Source organism: Haemaphysalis longicornis, unplaced genomic scaffold, assembly GCF_048455015.1.
Source record: "Haemaphysalis longicornis isolate Haplotype H1 unplaced genomic scaffold, Haemaphysalis longicornis Haplotype H1 scaffold_3, whole genome shotgun sequence".
In the NCBI taxonomy this organism is placed as follows: Eukaryota; Metazoa; Arthropoda; class Arachnida; order Ixodida; family Ixodidae; genus Haemaphysalis; species Haemaphysalis longicornis.
Genome location: NW_027526335.1, coordinates 130663555 through 130679071, shown reverse-complemented (window position 1 = coordinate 130679071; position 15517 = coordinate 130663555).

The window sequence follows — 15517 nt, the reverse complement described above, 5'->3', positions numbered from 1 at the left end:
TTTACGCACAGCCTGCTGGCCCTGCATCAACTGCCTTCTACAAATTTGAAGGTCATAGGTTCAGTGCTGGCGAGAGCTCTACGCATGTGCCTGGGTCTTCCCAAATGCATGTCGACAATTGGAACACTGCGGGAAGCTCGGTGCCTCTCTGCGTCAGTGCTTCAACATCAACAGTGCCTTCGAACGTCTCTACGCCACGTCATTCGGTGCCATGTGCATCATCTGGCAGCCATCACTGCATCGCATGTAAAAGACTTGCTTCCAGCAAATTTCAGCGACCTGTGAAGCCAGCATTGCCACCGTGGATACTCGCGCCATGGAATATAATAACGACAATTCCCGGAATAAGCAAAAAAAATCACGCCATATCCACGGAATGAATGATGATAAGTGGGGCGAAGCTCGAGAGGGGGAGATCATCGGTAACCGTAACTCTCCCGTTAAAGTTCGCCCATTACATCATAAGAAAGACGTAAGACTGTGTGCGTACATTGTACAAATCAACTTTTATTTTGTTCTTTTATTTTGTTCTTGTTCGTTTGTTGTTTCGTTTCTTCGTTTGTTCTTTTCATTTCGTCGGTGTCATGACTGGATTGCGAGGTCCCTTCATTACGACGGCTTTATGATTTGTGAAATGAAGCGAGAGAGGTTCTTGTACTGGCTGCAATGGGAAGTTTGCAAACACTAAGTCTATTTAGGGCGAACTTGTGCCCGAACAAGACGAGAGGAAACGAGCAAAGGTCCTTGCGTCTCGTTCGATCTCCGAGAACGACTGCCTGCGTTCGTGGCGTGATCTCTTGCGTGATCTCCCCCTCGCAGTGCACGTGCGCTCGCGCCTCCGTTGGCGAACACAGACAAGCTCGCGCTCCCGGTGCCGAGTTTGCGATGCCGGTTGCAGCCGGTTCTTGCGCGTGCAACGCGGCCCACTTTGCGACATCTCCGAAAGCATGCGGCGGTCACGTACCACGAGACACAAGGGATGGACAGACCCATGGCTTTAGGAGCTTCGCCCCTAAAAGTCGTCCATGCCCGCACCTACACTGAAGTTTTTCACACTTGAGTATTTATTTACCGCGTACGCAAGCCACACCCACGTTTATGCGGACGGCTCAGTGACCGAAGAATCATCTGCCATTGGCGTGTGGATTCTGTGGGTCCAGTGCACAATCAGGAAAAAACTGAGCCACAAAACATCTTCCACCGCTACTCAGCTAACGGCTGTAAGGGCTGCCCTTCATTTCATTGGTGCACATCATGCTCGACGATGGGTGATCTTATTAGACTCACGGGTTGCTGTGCAAGCTCTAAGAAGGCTGTCCAACCACTGCAGTCAGCTTGTGTGTGAAATCAGTGAAATCCACACAGCGGTAGTGCGCGCGGGCCATCACATCGTGCTTCAATGGCTTCCTGGTCATTCGGGAATAGAAGGAAATATAATATCTGATGCAGCCGCCAGCGCTGGCTACTCTCTGCGAAACACGACACAGCTTCCTTTCTCCCGAGAGGATGGTTGTGCCCTTATCTATCGAACTGGTTGTAGAGAGCAAATGTTGAAGTGACAGCACCCTCGCAGCGGATATCACCCTCTACATGGAATTGACCATTTCTGTAAATTCCGGGTTCCACCCGACCTAAGCAAAGCGTCTGAAGCTGTACTGCATCGTTTGCGTCTCAACGTGGCTTACACCCGAAGCTTCAAGTTCAAAATAGGGTGGGAGGATTCATCACTGTGCCCCATGTGCGCTGTGCGCGAGACTACCGAGCACTTGTGTATATGCCCGCGATTTTCCGCTGCGCGAGTTACAGCGGCGAGTTGCCTGTCTCGTGTTCGACGTGGAACAAGCCTTGTCACTTCCTTGGACCCTGGGACAACAATAATTACTCATATTTAGGGACAAAAATTCTTCTGCATTTTTTGCGAGATTCAGGACTAGACAAAACTTTGTAATTTTTCCATTGTGCGCATGGCTACGTCTGTACGCGTTTGCGTCGTCATGTACGCTTTGACTCCTTTTTCTTGTTAGGCGCTCTCCGCTTCCTGGGTTCCATTCGCTGATTTTTTTTTCTTTTACTTAACTTTATTTCAAGTTTTTTTCTTGCACTTCATTGCGTGCCATTTTTATTTAACTTTTTTTTTCTCTCTATTTCTGCTTTCCCAAATCTCTCACATTCACTTCACTCCATTGTAATCGTCCCCATCTGGCGTAGCAAGCACTGCCGCTAGCAGAGCTGACCTCTCCAGCCCGCATTAAAGCCCGCATCTCTCTCTCTCTCTCTCTCTCTCTCTCTCTCTCTCTCTCTCTCTCTCTCTCTCTCTCTCTCTCTCTCTCTCTCTCTCTCTCTCTCTCTCTCTCTCTCTCTCTCTCTCTCTCTCTCTCTCTCGTAATCGTTATTGTATTTATTTATTTATTCATTCATTTCTTTATTTCTTTGTTTGTTGTTTGTTTGTTTGTTTGTTTGTTTGTTTGTTTGTTTGTTTGTTTGTTTGTTTGTACATACTGCAACCCGTAACGGCTATGGCAGGAGTGGGGAAGAGGCCGGTACAAAACACACTTGGTGTAAAATTTTGCGAAGTAAAGTACTTAAACGATAAATTATACAATGAATACAACCAAAGACATGGTTGCAAGGAACAGAACACAAACAACATAAGATTGATTGATTGATTGGCTGTTTATTGGAGGAGGTCATAAGACCCTGAAGGGGATGGGGGAGAGTGGGAAAGGGAAAAAAATATGAAAATAAAAGTAATCGATAACACATTTGCACTTTTTGTCCCATTAGAAAGTCAGTTCGCACTTGTCACAGAATCACTGACCCATACAGGGCTGAGTCAATCACGAATCAAACTGCTTTATAGAGACCATTCTGGAGAGAGAACTCTACAATTGCCTCTAGTCTCACATCCTCCCGTGGTTTCTTCTGACCCACCCCCACAGGACGCGACCTGGCCTGAAAACTACCGCAACATAAGAAAAAAAAATCAGCCCGTACGGCAGCTTCACTTTTGAAAACACGATTATTGGGAAACCAAGAAAAAAAGAAACATCCCCCTCGCGAGGGGCACGATCAAATGCAGAGCATTTCCGCGGGGGGCGCGCCTGCAAGTCGTATGGATTACGTATTGGTTGTTGTTGTTGTAATTGTTGTCTTCCAGCGTAGACATTGTCGATGAAGTTGATGGTGAAACGTGAAACGTGCCGTGAACCCCCTGCCGCGGCTATGACGCAACGTGGCGCGGCTATGACGCAACACAATCCAACACAATCCACTTTAATCCAATCCAATCCAAATCCAAACCGATCCAATCCAAGCCAAGCCAATCCAAGCCAATCCAATCGAATCCAATCCAATGCCCCTCGCGAGAGAGTGTTATACGCCGAAATCGCGCCACCACACGAACGCGTGATGTTGACGTCACGATCACGCCACAGATGTTAGCGACCGGAGCGCGCGCGAACGACATATGTGGTTTAAGCTCGAACCGACCGCGGCGAGAGAGCGCGATGCGAGCGCCCCCACCTGTTCTTGCGCGCGAACCGACTGTTGCTCAGCGCGAACCCAACGCGGCGAGAGAGGGTGTTGCGCACGTTCCCACCTGTTGTGCGCCCGAACCGAACGCGGCGAGAGAAGGCGTTGCGAGCGGAGAGAAGGCGAGGAGGACGCGGGGGAGAGGGCGCACCTGTGGCCGACGGTTGAATGAGTCAAGGATATAAGGCGCGTTCGTAACTTTCCGTTCTGTGTCGGCTTTGTGGCCCAGGCGCCGGTAAGTATTATTTTTTTATATAGTGTAGGGGGAGCGATGCGGACTACGGACGTCAACGCGGGTGACATCGTGAGTTACTGAAATGCTCTGCATTTAAAAGGGGAAAAGAAAAACAGTCAAAGGGTATTTATGGATAACAAGAATTCATTTGAGGGCAAAGAACGTGTGTCACCGGGTAAGTTATTCCAAAGTTCAACAGTTCGTGGAAGAAGCTAAATTTAAACGTATTAGTCCAGGCGTAGAATGGTGTCATATTCTAAGGATGGTAGTGGCGTGTTGAAAAAGGCCTGGAACACGTTAGTTACAGATCTTTTGAAAGCTTGCACGACGAGTAGATTATAGAATGAGAAAGCTTGAGCGATGTTCCGCCGCGATGAAAGTGGTGATAGGTTCAAAGATGGTAATGCTGACGTAGGTGAAAAAGCAGAGTCATATCGCCTGAAGATAAATCTAATGGCCTTTTTCTGTACCGATTCGATTTATTTATGTTCGTAGGGGTTCCATACAGGGGACGCGTATTCAAGCACGGGGCAGCGGATAAGGGTCTTGTACACAGCTAGTTTCGTGTCACTAGGGGCCGCAGATAGTGTACGCCGGAGGTAACCAAGTTTTTTTAGAGCTTTTATAGTAATGTAATCAATATAATGGGACCAGGACAGGTTATGAGTGAAAAACACGCCAAGGTATTTATACTGGTGAACTCTTTGCAGGAACAATCCATTAGATGAGCAGTTGAAATCTGAAGGGACTAATTTACTAGTAAATGACATAAACACAGTTTTTTTGTAGTTAATATTCATTTGCCAGGAACCGAACCAGCTGCAGAATGATGTAAATGAATCATTAGGAAGGATTTGGTCATTGGGCGATTGAATTACTTGATATGAAACACAATCATCAGCGTACAAGCGAGTGTTAGAGCGATCAATATCTGGAAAATCGTTAACATAAAGCAAAAATAACAAAGGCCTGAGGATTGAGCCCTGCGGACCACCAGAAGTGATTTCGGCCGCGGAAGAAGCAACGGAATCAAAGTACACAAATTAGGTCGTTTCGTAAAAAAGCAAGAAATCCAGTCGACTAATTGTGGGTTATTGAGGATCTTATTTAGTTTGTACAAGGTTTTGAATGAATAACAGTGCCGGAGGCTTTAGAAAAATCGATAAAGATGGCATCAATCCGATCTCCTGCGTCAAGGTGCATGGAAATGTCATGTGAAAAGGCAATAAGTTGCGTCACCGTACTGCACCCGTGTTGAAAATTATACAGAATGTTTTAGACTCGAGGAAGTGTATGATAATATCAAAGACTATGTGTTCAAGCATTTTATAATAGCGTAAATGGACATAATTGGTCCAACAACCCGCCGCGGTGGCACAGTGGCTAAGGCGTTGTGCTGCTGAGCACAGGGACGCGAGTTCGATTCCCGGCCGCGGCGGCTGCTTTCCTGATGGAGGCGAAAAGCAAAAACGCCCGTGTGTGCGAGATTTTGGCGCACGTTAAGGATCCCCAGGTGGTCAAAATTCATCCGGAGCCCTCCACTACAGCGCGCCTCATCGCCTGCGTTGCGTCGGCGCGTTAAATCAATCAATCAATCAATCAATCAATCAATCAATCAATCAATCAATCAATCAATCAATCAATCAATCAATCAATCAATCAATCAATCAATCAATCAATCAATCAATCAATCAATCAAACGGCCCAACAGAATTTTTAAAAGCCAAGAAATAAGAAAAATAGAAAAAGATTGCGCAAAGTGGCGAACTGTGTAGCGCCCTGCAATTCCACAAAAAGGCAGGTTTGGCAGAAGTTCCATCTGTAATCGTTATAATAGCGTAAATGCAGATAATTCGGGGAACGAAATTTTGAAAAATAAAAAAATAAGAAAAATAGAAAAAAAATAGCGAAAAGGGGTGAACTGTGTAACACCCTGCATTTCCACAAAAAGGCAGATTTGGGGGAAGTTCCAACTGTAATCGTTATAATATCGTAAATGTAGATAATTGGTCGAAAAGAATGTAAAAATTACACCATCTTCCCGTAGGGGAACCTTGAGTAGTATGCAAAGCAGCCATGGGGTCGATTCAAGTGCCCATTAGTTTTGAGTTCGTCGTTTCCGTTAGGTTGAGGTACGTAGCTACCGTTATATTTACAGTTTTGTTTCCATGGTAACTACCACACTTTTCACTCACCGGAACTACGACATGGGAAATCGCGTTGAGCCCATGGCTGTTTCGCATACTACTCAGGGTTCCCCTACGTGAAGACGGCGCCACAACAAGGGAGGGACATAGCCCCGACCTTAAGATGCTGGAGCGACAGTGTTGCCGGTGTCTTCCTGGGCCGGCACGAGACGTGCACGCTTCCCCTTAAAGGGCTCCTGGAGCGGCAGTGTTGCCGGTGTCTTCCTGGGCCGGCGGATGGATGGACGACGGACGACGGAGCCAAGACCAAGAGATGCTTTGCATCTAAAAAAAATATTAGCTGTAAAGAACTCCGACTCTAGACGAATGGCATAGGAATGGTACGCATTACTAGACAATTCTCTGAATTTCTGCTGATTTTTTTACTTGTGTTAGTGGCATGCGATGGTATGCCTCGTGGTCCCGTAAGGCTAAGCAAGATGTTTGTGAAGACTAAGGCACATCGATGGAGAAAGATGTGGGTGTGTGTGCGCGCGCGTGCGTGCGTGCACATGTGCGTGGATGTATGTGTGCGTGCGTGTGTGTGCGAGTTTGCGTGTGTGCGAGTTCGCGTGTGTGCGCGCGTTTGCGTGTTCAGCGCTGGCCGTGATCACTTCTAGGAACACTCGTGGACTAAAGAGTTGCATCCCACTGTGTCCGAATGTTGCGGCAGGTTGTTGGTAAGCGCTGGCTTCGGTATCCCTAGAAACTCTGGTGGGAGAAATGGTTGCATCGCAGTATTGCCGAAGGATGCGGCGATTTCTTGGTCAGCATCGGCCGTGGTTGCCTCCAGGAACACTTGTGGATGTGGTGGTTCCATTCCATGGTATGACTAAAGAGTGCGGCAAGAATGGCCAGCCCTGACCCTTCTCCCCTCTATAGGAATACTGGCGGGTGAAATGGTCGCATTCCAAAATGGCCAATTCGTGAGTCAGGCAGTCAGTCAGCAGTGGCTATACACTACCCCTTAGCGGATGAAATATTAGAGTCCCAGTACCACGGCCACTAGATAATTACTTTTTGGTGCCGCATGCTGAATGCTCCTCTCCGCCTGTGAGAGCAATAGTTCTCTTTCACTCCGCCGCATCGCCTGGGGCGCTCGTTATCGGCGACCCGGCTAACGATGAAATCGGGTCGTTATCGGTAACTAGAAGGCTAGCGATGAAATGCGGAAAGAGCAGTGGAGAATCAAAGACAGCCAAGGTAACCAAAAAAGAAGCAATGGAGATAGAAACGAAAAAATGGAGGAAAAAAAAGCTAAAACGTCGTTAGAGATGTACAGGGCTGAGAAATTGGACAGCAGAAAGGAAAATTTCAACGATAATTCCCAGGGCAGTGCTTCGCTTTTTGAGGCGAGAGCAGGTTGCTTGATAATTAAGAGCTTTGTGGGGAAGTATACACAAAATGATGGGGTATGCGTGGTCTGCGGAAAACAAACAGAAACTATACGGCACGTAGTGTCAGAATGTGAGTGTATACATCCAAATCTAGATGAGGGAGATACTCGGCTTCCAGAAGCCCTAGGATTTAAGGGTAACACAGAGGGAGTTAACTTCAAGGCTGTCGAGGCGTGGAAAAGAAGATTAGAATGTTGGTGGACGAAAAGCAGAGAGGGGAATATTGTTTAGGACAGCTACCACCTGTAACAGAAAAAAAGTATTTTGTGCCTCCCCCAGGAGCAGTGCTGGTATTGAACGAGGAGCACAAAGCCTAGATATATTAGTTTTTTTAGTAAGATGACATGCCATTACTTCTTTACAAAGGGGATACCACAATCAATCAATCAATCAATCAATCAATCAATCAATCAATCAATCAATCTTCTGCTCGGAAACGAAAGCAGCGGCGGATCGAAAGGAGATTCGTTCTAAGGTTCTTGATCAGGTGGTTACAGTAAATGAGAGAAACAATAAGTCATTTTCCCGTGCTGTATCAGGCGCAACATGCTGCAGTGTGTTATCATCGGAAATGCCTTTAAATATGGCGGTGTTTGCCTCGCGTTTGCTCGTGACAATACGGATAATGAGGAACCCCGCCTCTTTGACAGCTTTCAGCAGACCGAGCGTCCGGTTACGAAGCCGGTCATGTTAAAAGTTCCTGGTAAAAAATAACTTACGGGCATAACGTGAGCCGCAGAAAGCCCCCACAGGAGAAAGCAAATGAGACTGCTGACTAGGAGGAGGAGGAGGAATAACTTTATTTTACGCTGGTTAGGAAAGGGTGTAGTTTGCTTGAGGAGGGGAGGTGCCCCTATTCCAGGGCCCCAGTAGCTCTGGCTGCACTCGTGGCCCGTCGTACCAGCTGTCGCTGATCTTCCGGGTCCGAGCTGAGCAACGCAGCTTTCCACTGCTCAAGGGTTGGGTTGTGTATTCGGGGAATGTTTGGAATGTCGGGGCAGGCCCACGTAATGTGGTAAAGGGAGGCATACTGTGTTGTGCAAGAAGGGCATTTGTTCGAAGGGTGAATTGTAGGATACATGGCGTGGAGCCTTCCTAGGTGCGGGAAGGTGTTTGTTTGTAGTTGACGCCAGAATGTCGCTTCTTCTCTCGTTAAGGATTTGTGCGGAGGAGGAAAGGCTTGTCGGGTGAGTCGCTGGTGCTGTAGAATTGTGTGGTATTGCAGCATTATGGGCTCCGGGTAATTATCCTCCAGTGGCGCCCGGGAGGCATGGGCTCGGGCGACAGCGTTAGCTCGCTGATTGCCACGAAGAGAGTCGTGTCCGGGAGTCCATACTATTGTAACACTTGGGAGGTGTTCTGGCGCCTTACTGGCGAGAATGCGGTGCGCTATAGAAGAGACCCTGCCCCTTGCATAGCTCCGGCAGGCGGCCTGGGAGTCGGTGATGACGCGTACGTGTTTTTGGTCTGACGCGCTGGATACTATGGCCATGGCTATAGCTGCCTCTTCTGCCTCTGTTGGGCTGCTTGTGTTGACGGAGGCCGAAGCTATCTCCTGCAGGTCTGGGTCGATGACGGAAATTGCCATCGAGGGCCGATGCGGATACTTGGCTGCATCCGTGAACCTCGAGTCTGGGTGACTGCCGAATCTGGACTGAATATATTTGGCTCTCGCCGATCTTTTCCCTGTATGATGCTCGGGGTGCATGTTCCGAGGTATTGGGGCCACGTTGAGTTTTTCTCTTAGCTCGAGGCGTAAAGTCTCCGTCTTCGCGGTGTGCCCTCCAGCGTTGGTTGAATATCCCAGACGACGGAGTACATGTCTGCCGGTAGGAGTGAGCGTGAGACGTTCCCGTTGGCTTATAAGGTGTGCTTCGACATGCTCCTCCACTGTGTTGTAGACGCCTAAGGAGAGGAGCTTGCCAGTTGCTGTGGTGGGTGGTAGACCGAGCGCTTGTTTGTAAGCCTTGCGGAGGACGGTATCAAGCTTGTCCTTTTCGTAATTCTTGAGCTGGAGATACGGAGCTGCGTATACGATCCGGCTGATAATTAGGGCTTGAATAAGTCTCATCACGTCTGATTCCTTGAGCCCGTGATGTCTGTTGGTAATTCGGCCAATCATTCGCATTATTTGTGCTGCTGATTGTGTGATTCGTTGGATTGTGTATCCGCTCTCCCCGTTTTGCTGTATATGCAAGCCAAGGATGCGTGTTCGATCGACAATGGGAATCTCTTGCCCGTCGAAACTCCGTCTGATCTGGGGTTTCTCATATGCGAACCCTCGTCGCCGGCGTTTAACTAGAAGTAATTCTGATTTCTCCGGCGCGCATTGGAGCCCACTCGCTTGTGCGTATTGTTGCACTGTGTGTACGGCGCCTTGCAATTTTTCTTCTATCTCCCCATCCGATCCCGTGTTGGTCCAAATCGTTATATCATCGGCATAAATAGCATGATGGATGCCTTCAATCTCGTGCAGTTTCGATGGGAGCTTCATCATGGCTATATTAAATAGGGTTGGAGAAAGTACGGCGCCTTGTGGCGTGCCTTTGTTCGGGGTTCTTATGGTGTTTGTGCGGAGATCTCCGATTCCTATTGTGGCCGTTCGGTTCGTCAGAAAGGATCGGATGAAGTTGTACGTTCGTACGCCACAGTTTGTTTCCATTAGATTTTCGAGGATAGTACGATGGGCTACATTGTCAAAGGCTCCTTTCAGATCTAACGCCAAAATTGCCCTGACGCCGTGTGGAGAGGCCTGCTGGATGACTTCCTCCTTTAGTTGTAGCAGAATGTCTTGGGTTGATAGTTTCGGTCTGAAACCAAACATCATTTCAGGAAAAAATTCGCGATCTTCCAAGTATGGCTGTAGACGGTTCAGAATTACGTGCTCGAGGAGTTTTCCGAGGCACGACGTGAGAGATATCGGTCTCAAGTTGTCTAGGGTAGGAGGTTTATTCGGCTTCGGGATGAGTACTATGTGGGCGTGTTTCCAATCTTCGGGGAGGGTGCCAGATTCCCAGTGTTTGTTGTAAAATTTCGTTAGGGCTTGAACGGAAGAGTCGTCCAGATTTCTTAGGAGTTGGTTCGTAACTTGATCTATGCCCGGAGCTGTGTTGCGGGTGAGAGCGGCAAGTGCTTGTTTGACTTCAGCTACCGTTATAGGGCGGTCTAGTAGTTCGTTCGGTTCCCCTGTGTATTCAGGGTGTGTTACATTTTGGATGTTGGAACCTATATATTTCTTAGTAATCGCATCAAGGATTTCGTCATCAGTTCCCGGGTGTTGATGCACGATGCGCTGAATGGTTTGCTGACGCGCCGAATTGCTCCTGGTCGGATCCAGCAGGTGGCGGAGCAGTGACCATGTTTTCGCTGTGCTCAATGTACCTTGCAGGCCATTGCATAGCTGCTGCCAATTTAGTCTCGTTAACTCTGCGGCATAATTTGCAGCCTCCTCGGTGATTTTGGCTATCCTCACTTTAAGCTTTCTGTTGTGCCTTTGCCGCTTCCATCTTTTGCTCAGACATCTCCTTGCATCCCACAGGTGTAGGAGGTGCGAGTCTGCCGCAAGTGCATCTGTAGTTAGAGCAACTTCTGTGGTGCAGGTTTTTACGTCCGCGTGTATCTGGGCAATCCAATCTTGAATGGATTCTATTTCAGATGTGATGCCATTTCTGGCAGTACGGAAGGAGTGCCAATCTGTAATCTTGGTAGCCCCTATTTTCTTCTTGGTATGGGAGACGGGAAACTGGGTGGCGACAATATAATGATCACTTCCCAGTGTTTCTTCGGAATTCTTCCATTCGGCGTATTCTGTGTTCTTAATTAGAGTTAAATCAGGACACGTGTCTCTAGACACGCTATTTCCTACCCTTGTGGGGTGCTCTGGGTCTGTGAGCGTTGTAAGTCCGTGTTTTTGTATTGTCTCCCATAGGCGGGCGCCCTTGATTGGGGAGACATGGTATCCCAGGATGAGCAGCATTAAAGTCGCCCACGATGATTAGGCGGTTTCGCCCCGTTATTTTGAGTGTTCTGGCGGAAAGGTAATCGAAATAATCTTTTCTGCGGCTAGGAGGGCTGTATACATTCAAAACAAATGTGCTTAAATGACAGCGTTTTGGTGGCAATATTTCCACTGTAACATGATCAACGTCAGTTCCATCTATTGGGTGCTGTATGACTGCTTGATTACGCCTGACCAACGTGGCTGTCTTGCTTTCTGGATCCGTTGTGTATGCAATGTATCCGGTTAGAGAGGGTGCAACTCCTATTTCTTGCAGAGCTATTACGTCCGGTGGTTCTTCTAGGCTTGATATAAATTGTTGCAGACCGGCCTTTTTCTTCTTGTATCCCCGACAGTTCCACTGCCAGACCTGCAGGAGAGCTTTTTTTCCCTTGCGAGAACTAGACATGTTGCGGGGTTTGTAGATTGGGGTTCACGTCTGAAGGCGACGCTTCCGTTGTCCGATTTTTTAATTTCTTCCGCGCAGCCTCTCTATCCAGGATTGCTGACTATTTCAGTAGCGCCCCGGTTCTATAGGACCCCGGCCGATATCAACATGCCCGAAAATTCTGCCAACTTCATGATCATAAACGGCTCTTTCCTGTACTGACATTTCGTCAATATTGAAGCTGCAGTATAAGCCCTCATTCACACAGCCGTCACCTTCTCCGTCACGGCAGCGTCACGTCAAGAAACCGCGACGGAGACGTAAACGGAGTAGCGTTCGCATGGGGCTCTTCGTCAGTGTACAGGGTCGTCTGCCTAGTGATCAGTTTAGCCTAGAATTGAGCGCACTTAAGCTCAAAAGTAAAGAAAATGGCTTAGATTTTTGCGTGTGCCCCCTTCTCTCTAAATTTAGCCGTACAAATTTGTTTTCTGATTGGCTAGCCCAGTCGGCCGTGCCTTATAAAAGGTGATCGCCTGTTCCATGACAAATTTTTCATTCCTATCTCCTGCTTGCGTGGCTTCCGAAAGGGCCTTAAGGGTGGCACAGCTCGGTTCTCCTGATATTGCTGAACTTTTTCTCTGAATTCATCACAAGTTTGTTAAAGTTTTCGCGCGGGTTTCTTTAGTCTGCGCACTTTCAATTAAAAGCGGTGAAGAAATTTTACGCGCAGAAATTTCTTTTCGTCTTTGCAAGATATCCAAAAAGGGCAGATGTCGTCTGGCATTCTTCAGTTTTTAATCCGGTATTTCGCACCATCGACCTTGTCGCCTGATGCTACGTGTTGTTGCGGCTGGTGGCCAGTGTCTGCGCGTTCAGCCTTGGGTTCTTCTCGCTTTACTTTTGTGCCACTAAAGCCGGTTCCCCTGAAATTTTTGCTTGCGCGCACTAGTTACTAAGTGCGCGAAGCAGTTTTGCAACGGGACGGCGACATGTAGGTTGGTATAGGACAGAAACTGAGTCGGCTCGGCTGTTGGAAAGAGCAACTTGCGTTTCCTTCCAACCTTGTAATCACCTGCGGTGAAGTAAACAGACAACGGTCTTGGCATAGAGTTTCATACTAATATATACTAGAGGGAATTCATCTGATGCCACTGTCTAGGGGAGTCGCGCTTCAGCGAGCGTTCCGTCATGTACCGGGCAGGTACGTTCCACCTGTCCTTGGCATGGCTCACGAACAGGCTGAAAAGTTGCCTCTGGCTGCGGAAAAGCAACAATATGACTGCGGAAAGTTAATCAAACTTGTTTTATTATTATAAAATTAAAGATAAAGAAAGATTCATTTGTCAGGGAGAATTTACAAGCTTCATGCAAGATGAACGAGAAAACAATGTTACCCGTTTTTGTTGATTTTGGCTTCGAGACAAAAAAAAAAAAAGCCATAAGTCTAACCAAGCCAAGTAGGCGAGGAACGTCGCTAATTCCAATGGCGCCAATTTCGCCTGGCTTCGGTGTGGTTATTTTTTCGCAGTGTTTCCAGGATGGTGGTATTGTACCGGGTATCCAGATTTTTTTGTTGAAGTATTTCACCCTACGGACAAAAAAGGCAACAGAAATAAAAAATACAAACGCTGCAAAACGCAATCTCTTTACTGAACTGAACTGAATGGCGCCGCCCACGGCGGCCCGCGATTGCAGCGCCAGATTTCCCTCTAGTATATATAATAGTATGAAACTCTATGGGTCTGGGAGCTTGGCTGCTACTGGCTGTGTTACTCCTCTGTCGGGAAATGTTTTTCAGCCAAGCATTGCGTTGCCCTACAGCATCACGTCGAAAGTTCTTCAGAGCCTTTTTTGACCCTTGCGAATCCCTTGAGACCGTTTTAAAAAGTCCGCGGTACGGCGGAAAACCAGCACTAAGCACGTGTTCTGGCAGGCACGCTGTTAAGCGGGCACGCTCGAGCGGGCGTGCTCGCGAAAACAATAACCCCTCGCATTTACGGCTTTCTTGGCAAAAATAAATGACGGGGGGCGTCATACACAATCATACACGCCTAACGATCGTCTTATGCATACTACCACACCAAGAATTCGCCGAGTATCGCCTCGATCCCCGTAAAATGTCGTTGAAAGGCTCTTCTGCCGCCCTTGCCGCGTAACTGCCTCTCCTATCCCCCCGCCAGATGGCGGGTTCAAAATATATAAAACTGATCACAGAACACTAATCATAAACACACCCGAGCAGTGGGAGACAGCTTTGCTCAGCTCGGAAGCTGACATCCAGCTACAAGTAGTCCGGATGGCCGAAGTCGCCGCCAGGGACCAAGGACTCCTGGCTGATGGCTGCGGGGGAATGGGCGGGGACTCCCACCTCTCCCACTGCCAACCCCTTGCCGGGCAACAATAAACGCTCTCTCTCTCTCGACCTTCTCCCACTTCTCACTCTCTTCCGCTCCTGTTTCGAATCTCTCATTACGAACGCGACGGGGAATTGTTTAATTCAATTTTCAGGCGTTCACACTGGTGGTGCGTTGTCTGTTCGGACCCTTTATTACTGTTGGCTTCGGGTGACGTCTCGAGCTCCAAGCTCCGTTTTGTATTTGCTAGTATGTGTGTATGTATTTATTGTTCATTGGAAAGGGAAGATCCACCAACAGGCATAAATTGTCTCGCCTAGCGGGCGGACACAACCTGCTGGTGTAGGGGGGGATAGGGAGGAAAGAATACATAGGAATAGGAGGATAGGGGAGAAGGTTGACATTACCATGTATATAACGCACTGGGCAAGTTCACAAGGATAAATATAAAACACAAAAGAAAAAAGAAAAAGAAAAAAAGGAGTTAAACATTGAGGAAATGGGCATTACAGAGAAACACTACAGATATAGGCAACACGTGAAACTACAGAGGGCAATGTTTAACACACAAGTAGAAGGGGACACACACACACATACACACGCACACACAAGTAGAGAAGCTGCTTCAGCAGCAGCACTCGACTACAATCTGGGCAGTTAGGGGGAGTTGTAGTGGAGTGCACTGTGCAGCCCCGAGGCCCCCAGACCCAGGGCCTCGAGCACTTCGTCCCGCTCCCTAGCACTGCCCGGGGGCCAAAGCAGTTCCTCAAGTGGCGCACTCCTTGAATCACGACCAGCAGCTCTGCCCGCCCTGCCGCAAACTTGGGGCACTCGTAGAGTACGTGTGGCAGGGACTGCACGGGCGCTCGGCAGTGAGTGCAGGCGGGGCTGGCCACCCGCCCCAGTCGGTGCTTCCGCTATGCCGTCCACGCTAGTTAAACTGCTATTTTTCAAGCGGTTTTTTTTTACATCACAAAAATATAGCCAACGTCTATTTTTGAATAAAAGAACACTGCTTTAATAAGTTTTGTACTTACGTTTTGCCTCAAGTGTGCCTAACATTTTTTTTGCTGCACAATGTTGGCCACTATGAACCAAGCTACCACTTTTCGTAATTTGGGAAGGTTTTGCTTATATATATGTGTTGTTCAAGAATTTTTTTACCTTTTGGCAGTTTGGCTGAATCAAGGGACAGACAGTCACAGACAAACAGACAGCTGGACAGCCAAAATTTTCGCGTGTAAGTAGCCCAAGAAAGACTGATACGAACTATTTTAGTTTTGTTCTTACCTTAGATCCCGTGGATTCACGCAGGGTTCTAGTGCGGCCCACGGTACAAACAATGTTTTTTCGCCCCCGCCAACATCAAACAGCGCCGCCGCCTACCGAGAGGAGTTCTGGCAACTTCCGGAGCGCCTTCGCTTTCCAC